This window comes from Mirounga leonina, unplaced genomic scaffold (assembly GCF_011800145.1).
Source record: "Mirounga leonina isolate KUSES-001 unplaced genomic scaffold, KU_Mleo_1.0 Mir_169, whole genome shotgun sequence".
In the NCBI taxonomy this organism is placed as follows: Eukaryota; Metazoa; Chordata; class Mammalia; order Carnivora; family Phocidae; genus Mirounga; species Mirounga leonina.
In genome coordinates, this window is record NW_023270431.1 from 22812410 (window position 1) to 22834553 (window position 22144).

The 22144-nt window shown below is 37.3% G+C and overlaps 1 long non-coding RNA gene across 2 annotated transcripts in view; it reads left to right on the forward strand.

Moving 5' to 3' along the window:
- LOC118017398 overlaps nucleotides 1-22144 on the forward strand; it is a 230794-nt gene that overhangs the window by 54555 nt on the left and 154095 nt on the right. Inside the window, exon 4 of one of the 2 annotated variants that reach the window (XR_004681140.1) lies at nucleotides 12213-12279. The exons of the other annotated variant lie outside the window; for it this stretch is intronic. This is a non-coding gene — a long non-coding RNA (uncharacterized LOC118017398). The remainder of the gene's footprint in view (nucleotides 1-12212; nucleotides 12280-22144) is intronic. 2 annotated transcript variants of the gene reach the window in all.

Here is a 22144-nt window from a genome sequence, read left to right on the forward strand (position 1 = left end):
ATTCTCAGCAAGCTACATTCTGCCAAATACTGCTGAATCTGCAAGGATCATGTCCACATTCCAGACTAAGAAAGAGGACAGGGTTGAAAGTGTGTGCAGCTCTCTTTAAGGACACATCTTGGAAGACCTTTTGCATATCTTATTGGTCAAAACTTAATCACATGATACAAGGGAGACTATGTATTCTAGTTAAAACTTACTTGAGTTAGTACTTGGGAGAGGAAGTAGGGGAGAATGGATATTGGAAAAAAGTTAGTGGTCTTTGCTAAACATACTGGTTTCTCATTGTATCTCTTTCATTTCTAAAACTAAGACTAGGAATCATCTCCCAGGATTTCATATAGTACTCGTATTTTTAAAATTTGCTCATCTTTTCTAGTGGTTAGCCCTAAGGATTAGGTAATAAAATTCTTATAGAGTCTTTTAACTTTAAACTCAATAATAAGTCTGGGTACACATTTGTATACCTTAAAACTTGGTTTCAAGGGTACGACAATATCTTACAGATAAAAGAGAAGGCAGGTAATATGCGAATGTCTGGTTGGAGAATGATATTTCCCTTCCTCATCTCTGGATTGTTCAGAGAGGGACCATTAATCTTTATGCTGCCTGTATTCATTTGTTAGGGCTGCCACAACAAAATACCCAGGACTGGGTAGTTTAAACAACAGAAATTTATTTTCTCACAATTCTAGAGGCTAAAAGCCCAAGATGAAGGCATTGGCAGGCTGGTTTCTTCTGAGGTCTCTCTCCTTATCTTACAGTGGTCATCTTCAAATATAGTCACATTCTGAGGTACAGGGGTTAGGACATTAACAAATGATTTTTTTGGGGAGGGGGGACACAATTCAGCCCCTAACAACTGCCCCACAGAGAATTCTTCCACGAGGATTTACCATCCTAGTTTAATTGTGCATTATCTCTTTTACATAAACTATAGTAATTTCTTCCTAACTAGTCTCCATGTTCTTTTCTTTTGCTTTAATTTCCCTGTCACTCCCTACAGTGATCTTTTAAAAGCATGATTCTGCCTGGTGGTTACATGGTGTATATTTTTGTAAAAAGTCATTGATCTGTATACTTCAGATGTTCTCATTTTGCTTTATGTAAATTTTTAATTCAATTTCAAAGAATTCAGAAGAAACAAGCATGGTTCACTTCATCCCTCATCCCTGCTCAGAGCTCTTCAGTGGCTAAACATTACGCTCTGAATGCTCCACAAGTTCTGTATTATATGTTCAAGCAAGCCCTCCAACTTCATTTGTTGCTCTGTGTCACTTACTCCACCTTGTTCACACTGGCCTTCTTGGTATTGTTTGAATACACCAAGTTAATTTTTATATTAAGGTATTTTCCCTCTGCCTCAAACACTCTTCTTTTTAAATCACTGTGTTTTCTCAAATATCACTTCCTTACAGAAGGGCCTACTGGATCGCTCTATATCTAATAGCACCTGCTGCGCTACCCCCTTGTTCCATTATTCTTCACCTTCTTTCACTGCTTTCTTTCCCTTCATGGTCCTTTCCATGAAATTTCTGGTTATTATATCATATTTTTATTCTTTTGGTTTCTACTGTTTTCTCCACTAATGGAGAAAAGGCGTTGTTTACAGCATGGTTAGTATTCAGTAAGTCTTTGTTGAACGACTTAACAAAATATTAACGTGAAAACAAAACTTAAAAATCACTTTAACCACAATTTTGAGATAAATTTTGGTAAAATTTCAAATAAAATTCAGGGTTTAAAATGTTCTCTCTTTTGCTCCAATTCTCCATTTTGTTTTGCATGCAGAACTCCAGCTTAACTAGAATCTACTTTCAATTTTATTTTATTTTTTTGCAATTTAGACAAAGTTTATCTAAATTTGATCAAAAATTACTCTTGTTGTCATAAACAATCAGGCAGATGCAGTTGAAGTTCATATGACAAATCCATGCTTTTTCCCCTAAATATTCATAGAGTTTTATTACTTAAAAGACATTTTCAAATAGAACTATGCAGACACAAATGTCCTTATTTTCTGTAAACATGTGTCCCAAAATGTGCCCTATAATAAGTTTTGGGAAGCTTTAATATATTTAGTTCCCTATACATAAAAACAACACTCTGGAGGCCTTTATAAATTGAAGTAAAGTTTTATGACATGAATAGTTGGTCTCTAAACTTCACTACTTTGATAATCTTGGGAAAATCTTAATTTTTTTGACCCTTTTTATATGAAAAAATAAGAATGGTTCTAAGAATAATGGTAATAACAATGAAATGACCACAGAGTAATTATGTCACGATAATTGTAAGGTGAAGTAAAATAGTTATGAGAGAACATGTTGTAAAGTGCAATACTTTATAAATGCTGGAAATTTTACTTCAAATCAAAACAAGAAATATTCGAGGGTCTATCACTTGAAGCATGGTGACCAAAGAAAAATCATTATTTTAGCTCTAAAATGAGAAAAACCCGTGGAAACAGTTACAAAAATTTTTTCAACTGGAAGTTGAGTGTCCTGATAAACATAATTAGTAAATCTTGACAATAAAAGTCAATTTTATAGTCACTTTTGATTTTTTTTGGTCTTAATTTTGGTTCAACTGATTTTCTAGAAACTTACCTTTGGCATCATGTTCTCAAGTTTTCATTCTTTAGTGAGAAGCTAAAAACGTGTCACCGATTTTTCTGATTCTCCAGAACTGTCTTTCAAAGTGTTGATGATGTAGAAAAACTAACCAACTAGATCTCAATCAGAAATACACTGATTGGGGCGCCTGGGTGGCTCAGTTGGTTAAGCGTCTGCCTTCGGCTCAGGTCATGATCCCAGGGTCCTGGGATCGAGTCCCACATTGAGCCCCACATCGGGCTCCCTGCTCGGCGGGGAGCCTGTGTCTCTCTTTCCCACTCCCCCTGCTTGTGTTCCCTCTCTCACTGTCTTTCTCTCTCTCTCTGTCAAATAAATAAATAAAAATCTTTGAAAAAAAATACACTGATTATTTATCTATATATCCCACCTATCCTTGTTCTCTCCACTCTAGGACTACAAAACAAGTTACACTTCTTTATTTAGTCAGATCATAATAACATAAGGTGCTATGCACTGCCTTGTCAGAAATTACTCCCTAAGAGATTTCATGGATTCCTGGGAAGTTTCCTAAGGTACTAACACCAAAACAAGATCCTCAGATTCTTTGACTCGTGGCCTGTTTTCTTGCCACCAGCCTGCTATACCTGTTACTGAAGATACTTGTGAATTATGAATTCTGCTGGGCAAAGCTATCTGTGCTACCGATGTCACCTCTTCTCCCATTCCCATCTCAGATGGAGCACTACTCACTAACCTGCCCAAAGGTCAATCTTGACTGCTCTTACTTGCTGCTTCAGATGGTGGGCTGCTCTGGAAACTAGGCCCTGTACTGCCCTGTGTTGACTGCCAAGGGCAATGTCCCTGCTCTCCTGCTGCTGGCAAAGAGTAGAAACTCGCTGCCTCCACTCATTTCTACACAACCTCCACGTGGCCAGGAGAATGTCACCCCACTCCAGGAATCACTCCAGGCCTTTCCACTCTTTGAAGTCTGTAATGGTTAATTTTATGTGTCAACTTGACTAAGGGATGCCCAAATAGCTGGTAAAATTTTATTTCTGGGTATGTTTCTGGAAGAGATTAGTGTTTGAATCAGTACACTGAGTAAAGGGGGGAGATTCACCCTTACCAATGTGGGCGGGCATCATCCAATCCGTTGAGAACCCCATAGAACAAAGAGGTGGAGGGAGAGCAATTTTTTCTCTTCTTAGGCTGAGGCATCCATCTTCCCCTGCCCTTGGACATTGGAGCTCCTTGTTCTTAGACCTTAGGACCTTGGGATTTACATTAGCTGTCCTCTGCCCCACATCCCAGCTCCTTCTCAGGACTTTGGCCTCAAACTGGGAGTTAGACAATTGGCTTTCCTAGTTCACAGGCCTTTGGACTCAGACTAAATTATACCACCCACTCTCTTGGTTCTTTAGCTTGCAGAGGGCAAGTCATGGGACTGCTCAGACTCCTATAATAAATCTCCTCATTCGTGTGTGTGTGTGTTTGTTTGTGTGTGTGTATTTTCCTGTTGGTTCTGCTTCCTTAGGGGATCCTGGTTAATTAAGAGTCCTTTGGCTCTAAGTCCCAGGAAAAAGTCTCTTCTCCATCATCAGTTCAAATTCTTGCCTAATAACCTACCGGAGGATTAACTCAACTTGGGAAGATTGATAGTGGGTATATCCACACCCTTCAGAGATAACTCCATCTTTAGCTACCAGGTCATAGATTTAATGGCTCTAATAAGGCCATTAAAAATTAAGGCAAGATTGGTAAGTTCCCGAAATCCAACTATTCAGTGTTTTTTTATGATCACTTTGTTACTTATATTAAAACCAGCTGGTACTAAACATTTTGAAAGCTTTTAAAGTTTGAGCTGAACGACTGTCCAGGCTGAATGGAGTTAATAAATCTCAGCAGTAGAGTTCATTTTATTAAGGGCTATCAGCAACTAAGTACATAACATTTTATAGTGTACCTAACATTCTTTATAATTTAACCATAGGCAATAACTTCCATATTCAGAAATATTGGGGTTTATTTGATATATCAATATGCATATAATGTATGATTATTTTCTTTACAGGTTACTACCTTTTACAGGAGATAATGGTCTCACCTGTAAACAAATCTTGTATTCAAGTGCTCTTCATTCTTACCACTCTGCTATTAAATAATTGTTTAAGATGTGGGAACTAAATAAATGAGAATATTATATAATAAGACTTGCTGGACTTAATTCTGTTCTCAGATATTTAAATTCATATTGACTTTAACTCTCTGACTCAGAACATCTATTGTATGTGACCATTCATGTACAAATGAGGCTAAGTAATTATGCAGGGTATTAGCATATTTGTACACAGTGATGTGAAGTGAATTCCAGATAACCCTCTGAGCTTTTTACAAGAAAATGGAAAGAAACTGATATCCATTCAGATACCACAAGGGATGCTCTTTTATCTAAGAGCCATTTCTTCAAGCTAACTTTAAGATCATAATGTTCAGATGTAAATAAACATAGGCAAAGTAATAAGTCTCCACACTTCACAATGTCCTTTTGTATCTAAGAGTCTGTCAGTTCAGAGTGGAAGCTCAATTTTAACTTCTATTTGGAGTTAGGCAACACATCCTGTTACCTAGTTCAAGTTTTATGCATTTATTTGTAAAAGACTTTGAGCCTCCTAGTAAATAACTTGTCTACACTTAAGGATCAGAAATACATTTGAGTATCTGCTGATCTTGGGAGGGGGCACAAATAATGTAAACTACAAAGAGTGCTACAAGATCCTTGAGAGAATTTGCTAAGGGACAAGGAATCTCACGACCAAATTTGGTGACCTGGCCTGAAGTACAGGGGGTCGGTGATTGTAAGTAAGGGAGAGGCTGCATTTGAACTCGCTCTGCCCAAGGTCCCCTTGTGGTTCCTATGTAGAGATCAGAAGAAGTTCATTTTGCAGAACCTCTGCAGATGAGGTCTGAATATTGAAAACCAAGATTCTCAACAGGGTGAAATTATAATTTGTTATCCCAAAGAGGACAATGTTGAGAGTCAAAGGAGATGTTACTTATAATTACTCTGGGGCAAAATGCATATTCCTGACTATTCCAGTTAAATTTGGATATGCTGTTACCAAACCTAAATAATACCACTGTGGGTCCTTGTTAAAAGAATAAGATTTAAGAAAAAGAAGGCTTTCCTTCTGTTAGAAGAGCAAAAGTCATCAAAGATTAAGAGAAGGACTCTGATGGTAAAAATCTCCAAGAGCCATAGGCAAAAGGGACTCATGGGCAGAGAGCCAAAGACAGGTCATAAAGGCCAATGTTTTCAAGCCACATTCCAGTTTCTGCTGGTGCAGCAGAGGTAGCTTGCAGCCCATGGAGTGGTCTGTGTGAAGAGTGTAGGCTGGTAGCAGTAGTACGGAGCTGCAGCCCGAGAAAGGCCATGTGGTGGTACTAGGTGGCTATGATAGCAATCCTTAATAACTGTAGGGCCCATGGGAGGTCAAAGCAGAGCAGTACTACAGCATGGCTGGCAGTGTAAGAAACATCAATAGGGTGACCAAATGTCCTGGTTTGCTTGAAATGGTCCTGGCATAATTATTAATGATGCTCCTATAGTGAGTCCCGCTGGGGACTCATTGAGATGCTTTTACAGGCTGGTGCACCCGCATCCCAACTGCTGTGAGTGTGGATGGCTAATGGCTTATAGCTGACACCAGCTCAGCCCTCCCTGCCCGACACACACACACACACACATACACAAGTGCTCTCAATTAAAGGGGTAGAGAGGTCTTCCAGGAGTGAGTGATTCACAGTCAATGGTTGACAAAATAGATGCAAAGGGTCCTTCCCTTAGCTCAAGAGGGAGGTAAATTTGTAGAGCACTTTATGCCTCAGAGTTTCCTGTGGATCATACCAGGACCAGGCTGAGACCACTTGCTTAGTTCTTTCCCCTTTTCCTATTCCACTTGCCTCACTCCCTTACAATTTTACCCTGGAGAGCTTTCCTCAGTAAGTCACATGTACATAAATGCTTGTCTCGGGCGGGTTTGTTTTGGGGACTTGACCTAAGGCAATGTCCTTTGACTCTCAGTAGTGTCCCAATTTGCTTGATAAATTCACCTTAGACAGTAAAGTGTAATGCAGGCACCATCAGCAGAGACCAGCAGAATAAAGTTTAGAGAAGACTGTGAGACTGCAGAGGGGCAGCAGGAAGGCAGAGAGAAATGCGAAGCATGTGGCAGACCATCTGTGATGGCCCCACTCTAGGGATTTTCACAGCTATACTGCGCAGAGGAGGAATAAGGTCCTGTGACAGTGCGTGAGAGCTATTAATTTAATGGGCTTCAGGTCTAACTGTCAAAGTGAGTTTTGTGTGATCCTAGGGGATATTCTATTTATGTAGATATTAATGTAACCTAGGTATTAGTTGAAATCACTCTATCCTTTTTGGTAAGATGAAATTAGCACAGTTTTATCATCTTACATCTTAGTCTCATGTGCCATCCCAAGACTTGGGTGAGTTTTGGGTGCTTATAGTCTATGTCGGACTCTGGGTTCTGCTTTTGCTGGTCAAGGTCTCATTCACTTGGCTATATGAAAACCACTAATGACATTAATTGAGAGCTGACTCAGTGGAGTCCTGTGTGTGTGGGCGGGGTGGGGTTTATTGGGAAGAGTGGAAGTGAGGAAGTGGAGATATGAGAAAATGTGTTTCAATTTTGAAGGGTTCACTAGAAAGAAGATTGGTGAAATGGGGCCATGGCTTTGTGTCTAAAGAGGATTTTTTTTTTCAAATATGGAAAATATTGAAGTACATTTTTATGTTGATAATAAAAATAGGTCATACTTAAATAACTTACCTTGTGCCTGAAACTGAGTGCTCCCCAAATATCAGCTTCCTTAATTCTCCATTTTCACATGAACCTACCACCTTACAGATGAAATGAACTCACAAAAGGGGTTAGGAATACAGCTACTACAGGGTGGGGCCAGGATTCCAATCTCAGCACTCTATATTCCAGAGCCCATGCTTTTTAGAGTAGAGGGCACTGCCTCTTACAAAAATAGGAGTGATCCTGGTGGAGGGGGAGAGGTGATGGTGAGAGAAGGCAGAATATTGCAGGAGCAAAATCCTGAAGGATGAGAAGAGGGTTGGGATCAGGGTGCAGATGGAAGGATCCTATCCATAGAAATCGCAACAGTCTATTTGATGGATTGCAGATGAAGGGAAGTTGTTGGCCTTCCTTGTGGCTCTCTGCTGATGTTGTTTTTTGTATTTCCTCAGGTAATGTGAGTTAAGAGTAAAGTAGAGAGAGACTGTATTGAACATTTTAGAGGAGAGAAGACATGAAACATACGAGTAATAATGACCTCATTTCTTTCATGTCCCACCATAGATCTCAAAGAGGGTATCTGGTGCCTGTTAAATTTACACCCTTGGCTCCTTGTTACCATCAAGCTTGGTTGACATCCATCTGTGTGCCGTGGTTACTTTCTTAGTGATCCAGGAACTCCCTTCTATGTGAGGCTTGAGCTCCTTGACAGGGTCAAATTTCATGAAAATGGAGGAATGTCTCTTTTCCAAGAATCCTATTAAGGACATATGGGAATTAAAATAAGGTTTTAAGATGGCCAAGGGCTAAATTGAAGTGTTTCATGTGCCTCGTTAAAACAAAATACCAAATACCACAATTGAAAAAGAATGAACCTTTAAAACCAATTGTCTGAGACCTCACCCCAGGAAGTTTTATTTTCCTACAGATTAAGCATGTCTTTTCATTTTCTTGGAAAGATATCTGCTTGTAAAAGTGTTTTATGTACAGTTGAAGTCCCATTAGTGTGGTGTCACAGGAAAATGTGCATTGCTTTGTGAGTGTTCTCTGTATCTTTTTCTTGCTTTCTGTCAAGATATGTCTTCAGGTCCTGGTCCATTAATGCCTGAGATGTTCAAATATAGAAACACATGCACTATGAATGTGTTTAAACTTTGGCAAATAAGGCACTAATTCCTTCTTCTACTCGTATGTTCAGTTGTAGCTAAGCAACCTTGACCTAGGCTCTTCTACATATTCTTCTGAATTCCAGAACATTTTGATGCCATTTCTAAACCTAAATTTACAACTATTTTGAGAGGGAAATAAAAGGTACTGAAGGTTTTGCCTCACTTGTCTAAATGACAAACTATATTTAACCAGTGACAAGTATTCTCAGAGGTGTTCTAAAAGCCATTTGAGTCTTCTGTGTCCAGTGGGAATTTTCAGTGAAAATTTAGTAAATCAGTGCATATTTGTGAACCTCGCCTTATAAATGATCAGTCTGCATCTCATAACTTCCCTCCTTGGATCCACTGTGAGAGTCACCACATCTGCTCATTGCCATAGAGGGGATCTAGAGAGAGTAAATGGAATGTTTAAGAGGGGCATGTAACTCAAAGGAGGCTTTCTCAGAGCAGTGACATGATGGAAAAGGAAGAATTACTTTGGGCAGAAGGGGTTCCAATTCCATGGCCCAGGATTCAAAGCCAGGGGGGTAATAGGACTGGTTTCCTCTTCTATCTGCAATCCAACACGCTCTGAATTTGAACTTCTAATTCTGCTTGAAACATCCCAGTTTCTTCCATTCACTTCTACTGTTCTGTGTGATGGAGACATTAATTCCTACCTGTCTTTTAGGAGCTATGGAAAAATTAGAATAATTTTTGATAAAGAACCCTAAAAACTCATTTGTAAAATCTCCTTTGGGAAAGGAATGATTAATCCTTGAATAAATAACTTTATAAGCCAAAAAGTAAAAAAAGGCAAATCTTAGAAAGTTAATCTATAAATCCCAGACTCTGGTTTTTATTGGCCACTTATTAGGCTTTTCTTAAAAAGGGAAATTATTTTTTATTTTGGATTGAAACCTTTGAGTGAAAAGGAGATAGAGAAGCACAGCTAATTTCTGTGTGCACCGAGATAGCATTTAATGGTTTAATTAATATGCAGATTAAGTGGTAGATATAAAACCTTACTATTCTGAGTCTAACCAGGGAGTTAAGAATATTGTGTTTTCTTTTTTTTCAATTATGTTATGTTAATCACCATACATTACATCATTAGTTTTTGAAGAATATTGTGTTTTCATTTTGAGCAAACAAATGCAAACAAAGGAAATCGTAGTTGATAAAGAGAAGTGTTGCCAGATTAATAAATTACCTGCAATATATATGATGACCTTTCTTGTAATGTCAGAATTTTTTTTGTAGTTCATATCTAATGTAATTTTGGTGTCTTTTATAGTTTCAGATATCGTAAAATGGAGTAAACTTTAGGGACTTTGCTTTTCTTTTTAAGATTTATTATTTGAGAGAGAGAGAGAGAGAGAGTAGGGGGAAGGACAGAAGGAGGGAGAGAATCCTGAAACAGACTCCCCACTGAGTGGGGGGCCTATAAGGGGCTCGATCTTAGGACCCTGAAATCATGACCTGAACTGAAACCAAGAGTTAGCTGCTTAACTGACTGAGCCACCCAGGCACCCCATGACTTTCCTTTGATTTTAATTAGGTACAAATTATTTTAGTCATAGAGATGCTAAAATAGCCCCTGACTCTAAAAAAAATTATGGTGATGAAATACATATAATATCAAATTTACCATCTTAAACATTTTAAGTGTGTAGTTCAGTGATATTAAATATATTTGCATTGGGCAACCATCACTACCACCCAACTCCAGAACTTTTTATGTCTTGCAAAACTGAACTTCTATACCCATTAAACAATGACTTCCCATTCTCTGTGCTCCCCAACCCCTTGACTTTTAAGTAGAATGTGTTCTAAATAACTTTTAAAAATTGAAACCGCCATTTATTATAGAGGTAACCAAGCTAGTGATGATTGAATTTCCAAACTAGTCCACAAAATCCTATTTATAAACTAATTCACAAGACCTAGTGAATTGATTTAAAATAGATAAATTAATAGAATTAGAAGTCATAATAAGCAGTGGTCTGAAATTTGCAGTCAATAAGAGGTATCTGTACAAAGATACCGCTTTACTGGGTACAAGATAATCATGGTAAGCAAATTTTGGAAATGGGCAAAGTTTCTGTCTGGTATGCCTTTTCTTGCGTTTATCTCTTTTATTCTGGTGCTTTTCTCTCCAACTCCCAAGCTCTTACTTCCCCGATACTATCTTAAACTTGAATGTTATGCCCCACACAGGTCTGTGTCATTCCTTGAGAGTCCCACACTTTCAAAGTACTTCATTCTCTGCACATTTTGGTTGGAGATTTTCAAAAGTAAAGATGGGGGTGTTTTATGTTAAAACAGACTTGAAGGATACCTGCAAACATCTACAAGTCATTTTTCACATTCTTAGAACCATGAGAATTCACAGGTAGTACCTCGCCGGATAAAATGGTAATGAACAGATTCCATCACACCATGTGAAATAGTAAATAAAGAGCATTCACAAGCACTAGTGATGAGATTCATTACAGCCTGGGCTTATTATCAGCTATTTTTCAGGTGCCAACTTTGTGGTTTGCAGAGAAGCTGCTCTGTTATTAAACCAAAAAAATAATTATTTTACAAGTTGGATCGTAGATATTGAACTTTATAAATTCCCTCTAGTCAGTAGCGCAATTTGCATTCTCTATCCATTTTGCTTCCCATATTTTATGCTCCTAGGGAAACTTTAACCTGAGATGGGGCCAGGAGTGGGGTGGTGTGAGAATTTAAAATGTAAATTTTGGAGGAGGAAGTGTTGCCTGCAAATCCCTAGGCCAGAGATTATTCTTTTAAGCTTCTGTGGGTGGGGCCTACATCTAATGGTCCTTGTTTTACTGGGAACTGTTATTGTCAGGAAAAGGAGGCAAGTTGCTTTGTAGGCCAATAGTCACCCAAATGATATTTCCTATCTTATGGTATCATATTCATCATTTCCTGGGAGACTTTCAAGCTTTTTAGTGGTCTTACCTAGCTCTGCTTAGACAAACTCTAACCCATGAAATTTGGTCTGCTAGAAAACAGATAACCATCTAGTTTTTCCTTTTGGCAAAGTTTGGATTGTGACAGTTTGCCTTGGGATCTCTGTGGGCATGTAAACTTTTTGGAAGGGCTGCAGGAAAGGGAAAGTTTCCTTCTGATATTTAAATGTTGCAAATTTGTGTAATTCCCCAGCATTTCCTCACAGTATACTTGGTGATAGTGGTTGGGATAGACTCATAAGAAAAGAAAAACTTTTCTGATTGAATTATTCCATTCATGACATTTAGTCCGGTCCAGTTTGCCTGTGCAGAACTCTCCTGCAACAGGGGGACCGTTGCTTACGTCTGGTGCATGAAGGTCAGCCCTTGCTTGAAGGTCATCCTTCAGCTGAATGTTACCATTTCTTGCTGGCTAGGATATTTCAGCAAATGCCTTTGTTCTAGAAAGAAATCATGCAACTGTTTTTACAGCATACTTTGGTAACTAAAATAACCACAAATGTTGTGGTCACAAAGCTGTACCATTTATTACAGTATACTATTTTAATATTTCAATTCTCAAAAATTATTTGTATACTTACTAATATGTTGGGAGAATAGTATCCATTACGGGTTAGATGCTTGAAAGGTGTATTTTTCAGTAACACTAACTCTTTTCTTCTTATTCTTTTTTTTTAGTCATCGCTGCACTTGGTTTAAAACTGTGACATCTTCACATCAGTAATTCTTACAGGTATAATGCCAGGTAAAGTTACCCTTTTCAGCTCAAAACATTGCCATGGGATAAAACTAAATTGGGGTTAAAGAAACAATATAAAAGTAAATCAGAACAGACATTTATAGGGAGGAAATAATATTTTTATCAGGTGGCCTACAGCAGCAGTAATGTTCAGAAATGGGAAAATGCCATCTTAAGGAAAATAGACAAATAATAGGAGACTCAGTTTGAAGGACCAAAAACTTGTAATTTATAAATTTTCTCGGTGTTATAAAACTTTTTTTTTTTATCAAAAGGAGAGGCTATTATTTATTTATACACTAAGCCTGGTCTACATAAACAATAGAAAATGGAATTATGTAATGAAGCTGACCAGATCAAGGAGCTGATCTAGATTAGTCTTATGTATCTTTACCCTCTCTGTATTGGATTCTCTTCATATTTGGTTATAGATGATTCTATATAGAATTATCTGTTATTTATCTTTTTTTTTGTTGTGTATCTTAATTAATGGTGAATATGTACAAAATCTTTGGTCTTAGATTATGACCATATCTACCAAAGCCTAGTAATAGAAGCTGATCTTTTTTGACCATTCAGTCATGCTATTCTAATAGAGTCACTCAGTGATTTACATATAGGGGAGACAGGTTGATTGAAGGAATAGAAACCATGAAGTAAAAATACTCCATTGCTCCTATTTCTGTTAATGGGATTATTAGAGTTATTTGACACAGTTACAGTGAACCATTCTATGAATGGTCTGGAATATTTAAGCCAAGCCTACAAAACCCTTGGCCCAAAATTTTTACATTTACACCTGTGTCTGGCTTTATGCATTGGTTGCATTCACCCGATAATTCACCAATTATTAATTTTATAAATTTTGGTATCTACCTTGCAACGACTGGCATGGTTTGTGGGCTCACCTTATCACCAGAAATAAGCCAGTAATTATTCACAGTCAATCACAGAAGGTAAGGCACAAGGCAAGGCATTTATTTGTCAAAAGGCACCTGAAAGTCTCTTCCTTTATTTTCTACTCCCTTCTCTCTGGCTTACCAGCTCTCCTGGCCTCAACTACTTTTGCCCCAAGCCCACAAGTTCCAGTTATTCTCTGAGACCAAGGCTCCAAAACTTCTTTGCTCCAGAATTTCACAATCTTATTTATTCCAAGATAAAACTCTCTCTATATATAATATTAGTTTGTCTTCTAAAGGCTTCTTATGCTAATATGCTCATTCTCTGCTAGGGGTTGGGGTGGGGCAAGGCAAAGTAAGTGAAGGGTCCAAGGATCTGTGGCCAGCCCATCTTCTATGGTAGGTGTGGAGATGACCTTAGAGAGCAACTTGCAGTTTTCAGACTGTTTTTCTAATTGAATAAGGCAGAAAAGAGAGGACACTATGGCTGTGTGCTAGATGATAACATCAATTTGTTTGTAGTTTTCCTATGTTACCGTTTACTTATAAGGTGCATTTTTAAAGATTACATTGTTAATAGGCAACATTTTCCTCTAACTTTGTTATATACTTTTACATGCTATATCACATACAAAACTGGATTTACGATACCCAATATTGACTTTAGCAAGAGTAGTGCTTTACTTTTCCAAAGTTTAGAAATGGAAAAACAATCTTTTTTTCACTTCTGATTTTTCAATTTAAATGTCTATGAGCGAGAATATCCTTTTATGAACATCTCACCAACAGGATTTTCTACTTGCAAATGGAATTTTTAAAATTTGCTAATGTGATATATGGGTAGTACACTAGTTCTTGACAAATATGGCTCCTTTCCTACTGTTTTGAGACTACAGGAATAACCTTTGCTGATGGGAGTCACAATGTGGCACTGAAAGAAATAAGTTTAAATCATTCAGAAGAATGCTGAGAGGTTTGAAGCTGAGTTTGGAAGGGCATATAATTAGCTGGACTGTATGTTTCAGTCACTTTTGGGGTATTGGTGGAAGATTGCATTATCTGAAAAAAGCATTTCACTGACTTTCAAAGAGAAAAAAGATCTAAGATAGGAGAAATAAACTGTATGCCTCACAAATGCACCTGATGGAGAATGTGAGATTATAGAAGGAATGTTGCAAAAGGGTAACACAGTAGTGCTGATGTGGCAGTTCTGAGATTTTGGTTACTAGCAAATAACTAAGAGTTGGTTATTTGAATTGATGACTGAATACAAATCTGTATTACTATTAGAGCATCACTGGCTTTTGAAAATGCTCTCCAGGAATTTCTTTTTTTTTTTTTTTTTTTCAAAGATTTTATTTATTTATTTGACAGAGAGAGACACAGCGAGAGAGGGAACACAAGCAGGGGGAATGGGAGAGGGAGAAGCAGGCTTCCCGCTGAGCAGGGAGCCCGATGTGGGGCTCGATGTGGGACTCGATGTGGGACTCGATCCCAGGACTCTGGGATCATGACCTGAGCTGAAGGCAGACGCTTAACGACTGAGCCACCCAGGTGCCCCTCCAGGAATTTCTTAAAGCACAGAGGAAGCATGCCTACTACCACATGGGAGGCACCAAGGATTAGAAAGGGCCCTGGCATTAAAATTTGCCACATGCATTTGGAAAGTCAGCAAAGATGGCTCTCAAGAATTGTAATTCTCTGTGGTGCTGAATTATAGGCACAAATCACACACACACACACACACACACACACTGCCCTGTGTCTTCTAGATAAAATGCTCAAAACTTATTAGCTATCCGTGTAGAAGAACAAGGAAAAACATATTTCAGATATATACCAGGCCTACAAGAGTGCAGACCACACATAAATGTACAAGTTTTATTTTTGCACATTTATATTTGTGAGATAGAACATTAATTTGATCCTTAGTTATCGAGCATCTATTATATGCTAGATACTCAGTCGGATCTTAGGGATATAAAGATTTCTGACCTCAATGAGTTTACTCTCTACAAAAGGAAATAGAAATAAAGAAGCAAACAAACAAACAAACAAAAGTACAAATTGCAATGAGAACTATAAAGAAAACAAATGTGTTTGTAATAGGGAATAGCATGTGAAAAGAACTATTTTAGACAGTATGATCAATATATTCCTAAGAGTACATTTAGATGGACCTGAGAGATAAGAAGAAACCATTCTAGTGTGAAAAAAAATCCAAAAAACCTGATGTGGGAGAATGTTTGAAGTACTAAAAGAATCCAAAAATACCACTGGGGTTGGAATAGGGTGGACACATAAGTTAATTTTCATAATGGTGGGTTAAGGATGTAGTTAAGCATTTCCACTTTCACTAGAAGATTTCAGGAGATAAGGCTTAATGTATTTGGCTATCAAAGGAGGTGTAATATTATATGTTCACTTTTCTGTATAGACAGAGATGGTCTCTACTGGCCAAGAATCAGAACTTGGAAGGGAAGAAGTATATAGCTCTTCCTTTCTACTCTTGGAAAAGTGAAGTTTATTTATCTTTATTACAGATAATTGCTTATTAATCAGTGAGATCCTCTGATGGTTCCATCCAGGTCGCAGCTTAGAGACTTCTCTAAGACACATTATTCATGTGATCATTTATACTTGGGAAAACTCAGGGGTTCTAGTAGCCAGGAAATTTGTTCATTCTAGAATTTCTGAAGGTTTGGAATCCTATGCTTTTTTTTTTTCAACTTGAGAGTTTTGCTCTGAATTTGTCTCTCTTATTCTGTTGAACTCTCTCTCTACATATATGCTTAAGATGTGTATTTTTGGTTTCAAATCTATGTATTCATCTAAATGCCAGCAATATGGATCTTGAATTCATCTCTGGGCTTATAATTTGTGCCATTTCCCTTTAAATTTTTAGAAAAATTTTCTCACCAAAAAATATCTTTCTCAATTAATACTTCTAAAAATAGTTCCTAACTTAGGAATTTAAAAGCCTGAGAGATATTTGTATCATCCCTTCATAGAACCACTGGCTAGGGAACACTCACAACTTTTGGGGTCTTCCTAGGTTCTTTACGGGAAGTTATCCATGTTCTACACAAATACTGAACATACTGGGGACGTTTAAGCAAGATTTCTGAGCTTAAATAAATAACTTACTAGTTGTATGGTTTAGGAGTGTTTATATGTTTGTCTTTAATCAAGAGAAGACAGAAATCATCAATGATAGTTTTTGTTGGGGGACAGCATTTGTCCTGGGTAGGGTGGTTTGGGAGCATAAATGGAAAAGATTAGCAAATAGCTTTTCCCAAGCTCTGACCAGGTTCAAACATGACATTTCGATAGGTGGTGCAGGGATATTTTGATGGTACAGAAGGCCTGGGGAGTCACAGCTGTTAGGAACAACAACATCAACCCTGTGATATTCTGGCCTAATAGTTAAGAAAGGTGGCTTCTGGTCTTGACTGTGCCATTTACTTGCTATGCTTTGTGGAACAAGTCACTTAGCCGGTCTTGGCCTCAGTTTACTCACTGCTAAATACAGATTTGCATCAAATTCTCTTCAGAGCACCGTATTACTTCATGTTCTAAATTTTTAGTGAGCACCTACAATACTAAGTATTGTGATGAGTGCTAGCTAGTCAACGTAAAACTAAAGACACTGGACAATTATTTCTCCAAGGTCCAGTTTTTTCATGTATAAAACAAGTGTTTCAGATAACTCCTATCTCACAGGGTTTTGAGAATAACATGTACATTGCATAATCTATAAAGAAGCATGGCACATAGGTTGTGCTCAAGATATGGTAGTTATTACTATGACTAGTAGGAGTGGAGATTGTAGTCCTTGGCCTCATGGAGCCACTGAGGGGATCAGACACTTGCAGTACTGTGATAAGGGCTAAGGTAAGGGAAGGGGGCCTTGCTTTGGTTCTGAAGGCTGCTCCTGAAATTCCCAGCCCAGCAGTTGCCTGAAAGCAGCCTGTGATTTTGAACTCTGAGCCTCAGGGTCTCATTTTCCTCTACTCTACTCTAGTCATAGTCATACATATGGTCTATTCTACTGTAGAGTTGGTGAAATTTAGTCTCCAAAGTCTTTGATCATCTTACACTTGCCAAATTTTCTTGGCATAAAAATGCTTGATTAATGTCAATGTTACAGATCTCATTTGGTATTAGTTTTATCTTAGTATTTATTGATTGTGAAAATACATAATAACAAATATCACCACAAAGGAATATATTTACAATCAATTTATGCATTTAAACCCCAATAGTGTTTACATACATTGAAAAATAGTATTGTATCACTTAGAGCTCTCCAGAGAAAATGAAGCAATATTGATGCCATGTATCATGAGTGTGGGACTGTTAAGTCCAAAATTTGTGGGGCAGGCTGTCAGGCTGTTGACTCTTGAAGAGGCGTTGATGTTGGGTCTTGAGGTAGAATTTCGTCAGGGAACCTTAATTTTCCCCTTAAAGCCTTTCATTTGATTGAATGAGGCCCCCCACATTATGGGGGGCTAATGTCCTTTACTTAAAGCCAATTTATTATGGATGTTAAAATTAGCTACAAAATAGCTTCATGAAAACAACTACATTAGTGTTCAATCAAATAGTTGGGTATGTAGCCTAGACAAATCAACACATAAAACTATCACAAGTACACATTTCTAAAAGATATTTGATATATTCATCCTGCAAAAAGCATTTTGACATGCATATAGATTGGAGAGATTCTCTTTGGTTTTCTAGAGGTCAAAGATCACAGATTATATTCCGTAGACTTAGATCAATGTGAAGATGGAATGATTTTTTAGGACCCACAATCTTTCTATACTAAGGGCACAACAAGAACATTAGGAAAGTGTCCAGCTGTTTTTTCCAGGGAAAACTCTGATTTTGCTTATGTCGAAGTTGTTGGCTATGCTTGGCTCACACTGTGACACTACTCAGCAGAACAAGAAGGCTTCTGAGAACTCTGCACTTGTGGTTCCTGTTTTGTTGTTGAGTACTTTTCATAAAAACTCAACAGCAAGATATGACTGCTCCAACTGGCCAATAAAGGCAACACAGAGAGGATTATGAATTATTACTAAGGCATATTGACTTTTTGAAAGGCTGCTGAGATTTAAAAGGAAACAGAAAAGCCAAATCCTTGATTGAGGAAGGCCGGCCCTTACACAGGTAGAAGAACATTTTTATACAAATTTTTAGGAAGGATATACACTTTTATAAAAATAAGTTTTTCCATTCTAAATGTAATTTCTCATCTCCTTCTCTTGTTGCTTTCTATCTCCCTCCTTTTCAATTCTCTTGTCAAGATTTTACAAAACAATGTGCATTTTATAGGCTTGAGTCCAAACAGATTGAAAGCAGCTAAGAATTATTACTTAACAAGTATTTATCTAATCTGAGCAATTCCATATAACATAAGTATAGCTGTTGAAGTTGACATGGTTTTGTCACTACAAGAGGTTTGAGAATAAGGAATCTTTCTTCTAATTCTAGCCTAGCCTTAGTACTGACCAACTATATTGCATCTCATGTTAATTATTTAAAAAGGAATCCAAACAAGGGAAGTAAATGATTATACAAATCGAAAAGTCATTTGAGAAAAAATTAAACTCTGGTGAGAAGAACCCTAAGGGCAAACTTGATTATTGTCTTTGAGAATTTGTAGGACATTTTGTCGGGAATGTTGATCAGTTATACTCTATGTCCACAAGGAAATGGTCAAGAGAAAAAAATCTTAAATCAATGGCAAGAGAGAGCTCTGTTGGACATGGGAGGTACTTCTTGATCATCCGGGTGCTAAAACACTGAAATTGCCTATGGAGGAAAGCAATGCTGTCTTTATCCCTAGACATTTGATATACACGATAATAGTCATAGTTGAATGAGAAATTTCCCTGAGATAGGAGGCTGGACCACATGTACCTTCAAACTCCCATGCAACACATTATATTTGGCTGAACCTTTTATGTAAAGGGCAAGCATTTATTGAATACTATATTAGTTTCCTATGCTGCTGTAACAAAGGACCACAAGCTTAGTGGCTTAAAATAACAAATTTGTTACCTTACAGTTCTATTGGTCAGAAATCCGGGGACATCTCACTTTTTGGGAGGCTGTGTTCCTTTCCAGAGGCTCTAGGAGATGCTCTGTTTCCTTTGTCTATCGAGATTTTGGTAGAATTGGATATGGGCTGAAGTCATTTAAAAAACCATCTTGTGCCTGTCACCTGAGGGCTATTCCCACATTCCAGAGCCTGCCTTATTCTTTGGTTCATGTTTTCTTTCCTCCATCTTCAAAACCATCAAAGCAGGATTGAGTCCTTCTCACATTTTATCTCTCTGACACTCCTCTGCCTTCTTCTACTTTTAATACCTTCTTGAATAATCTCCCTGTTTTAAAGTAATTAAGGTACTAGGTACAAGGTAATTAAGGAATTAAAGTAATAGTACCTTAATTCTATTGCAACCTTAATTCTCTTTTTCCATACAACATAACATATTCACAGGGTATGGGGATTAGAACATGGACAACTTTCGGGGGGCATTATTCTGTGTATCACAGCTGCTGTGATATCAGCACTGACTGGTTTTTGTGTTGGAGAAGAATCAACCTTTAAGAAGTTATCCTACCATACTCTGAGTTTACAAATAATTAATTAGTTCAAAATATTTATGAATACTAAGCATGCCAGACATTGTTTTAGGGGATGCTGTCCTTGCCCTAAAGATAATATAGGCTACTAGAGATATCTGTTATATAAAGAAATGAATGTAACAGTTAATGAGCACTACAATAGAGTATAAAGAGTAGTGAAGCAATCAACTATTTTTTATGGCTAAGGTCTGAGAAAGTGCAGAGAAGGAGATGTTTAAATAAAATCATTTAGGATGAATTGAGGAAAGTATTCTAAATCAAGGGAACAGCATGGAGAAGTGAAGTGCATGGCATAGCCAGGACTATAAATATAGAGGGCATGTGTGAGTGTAGCAGGAAATTCTAGAGCCATCTGAGGAAACTGGAGTTTATACTCTTGGCACTGAGAAAAATTTGAAAAGTTCTAAACTAGGATGTGATGATCTGATTTTCATTGCAGAGAGATCACTGAAGTAACACAAGTTATAGCAGTAGAGATAAGAATATCTGTCCCTCTTACATAACTAATCTTCACTTATTTTACTTCCTAATCATTTATGTACATGCCTTAGCTTCCTTATAGATTGAAAATCCTTTAAGGCAAAAATCTGCATCTGATTCATCTTTACATTCACTCAGTGCTCATAAAATTATCTTTAAGGAGAAATGTAGATAAATATTTGTTTGATAAATAATGCCAAACATATGATGAACGAATGTAAGCTCTCAAAATATTTCAATAATTATAATGTAAGTAAATAGAACATTGTGTGCTTATAAATCAAATGCTCATTGTCTGTATATAATCAATCTATATCTGCATTTCTTCTAAGACAAATACTGTCATAATATTTGATTAGGATGAATGCCAAGGTTCATATTCAGGAAGGCACCATGCTAAGTGCTGAATAGTCAAAAAGGCATAGAGCAAAGTTCTTTTAATCTAGGAGTTTTTAGATATACCTGGGTTGAACAAGACATGCACATAAATTACCTAACAATACTCAGGAACATATGCTAAACCACAATAGAACAGCATACTCAATGAGTGTTTCTAGAAGTAAATGTTTGGGGAATTACCATGAGGTAGTTATAGTTAGGGACATAGACTTTCCCTGTAGACAGATCTGGGTTTGAGCTTTGACTCTGCCTAGTTCTGCAACCTTGGGCAAATTATTTAATTTGTCTGTGACTTAATTTTCTGATCTGTGAATTAAGATAATTAGGACACTTCCTACTTCATGGAGGGGGTTGTGAAGATTAAACAAGATGTATATGTATCTTATATCTAATAATATATATCTTGTATATAATATATATCTTACATCTAATATACATATATGTAAGCTAAAATATTTATTTTTTTAAAGATTTTATGTATCTGTCAGAGAGAGAGTGCAAGATCAAGTAGGGGGAACAAGGAGTCCGATGTGGGACTCGATCCCAAGACCCTGGGATCATGACCTGAGCTGAAGGCAGACACTTAATCGACTGAGCCACCCAGGTGTCCCTAAGTTTAAATATTTGTATACATTAAATGTATTTGTAAAAACATATAAATAAGATTATGATCTTATTTAATCAAAGATTATCTTCTTATTTACCTATAAAGAACAGTGTTTGGCACATAGTAAAATCTTATAAAATTTTATCATTATTTGTGTACAAAGAAGATTGGAAAGTCTTCCTGGAGAAGATGAGATTTGGGTTGAACCATAAAGAATAAGGGAGGCTTTTTGGGAGGGGAAAGGCAGGGAGAGGAGAGGGACTGAATTACAAAAGTAGAAATTCAGCCTTTAATGCTCTTTCTTTCCTTCTTTCTTTTTCTTTTTCTTTCCTTTCTCTCTCTCTCTCTTTCTTTCTCTCTCTCTCTTTCTCTCCTTCTCTCTTTCTTTCTTTCTTACCTACCTCCAAAAAGTAAAGTGCTTTTAGCTCAGGAATGTTAAGGAAATGTAAGAGAATACCTGAAATTATTCTTCTAATATGACTGGTAATGTATTTAAAGATGGCTTTAGCTGCGTCATAGGACTTTAAAACAAGAGCAATAGCCATCAGAAAATGGATATCAATAGAATTAGAAGGTCTTTTTTTAGAAGAAATCCATAGTGTATAAAGAGCATTCGGATCTTGTAGATTGACCTGTTCTGAAATAAAGTGCTGAGGTTGAGTCACAGTAGCACAGACCAGGTGACTTAGCTAATCTGTCCCTTCTGGCTCTTCACTGAGAGATTTTAATAAGGTCTATGTCCTATTTCAGGAGAGGAGCCCATGGGGAAACATTAATTTTGTCCTTATTCCCTGGAACCACCTGGGCGAATGAAAACTCCCTCCTG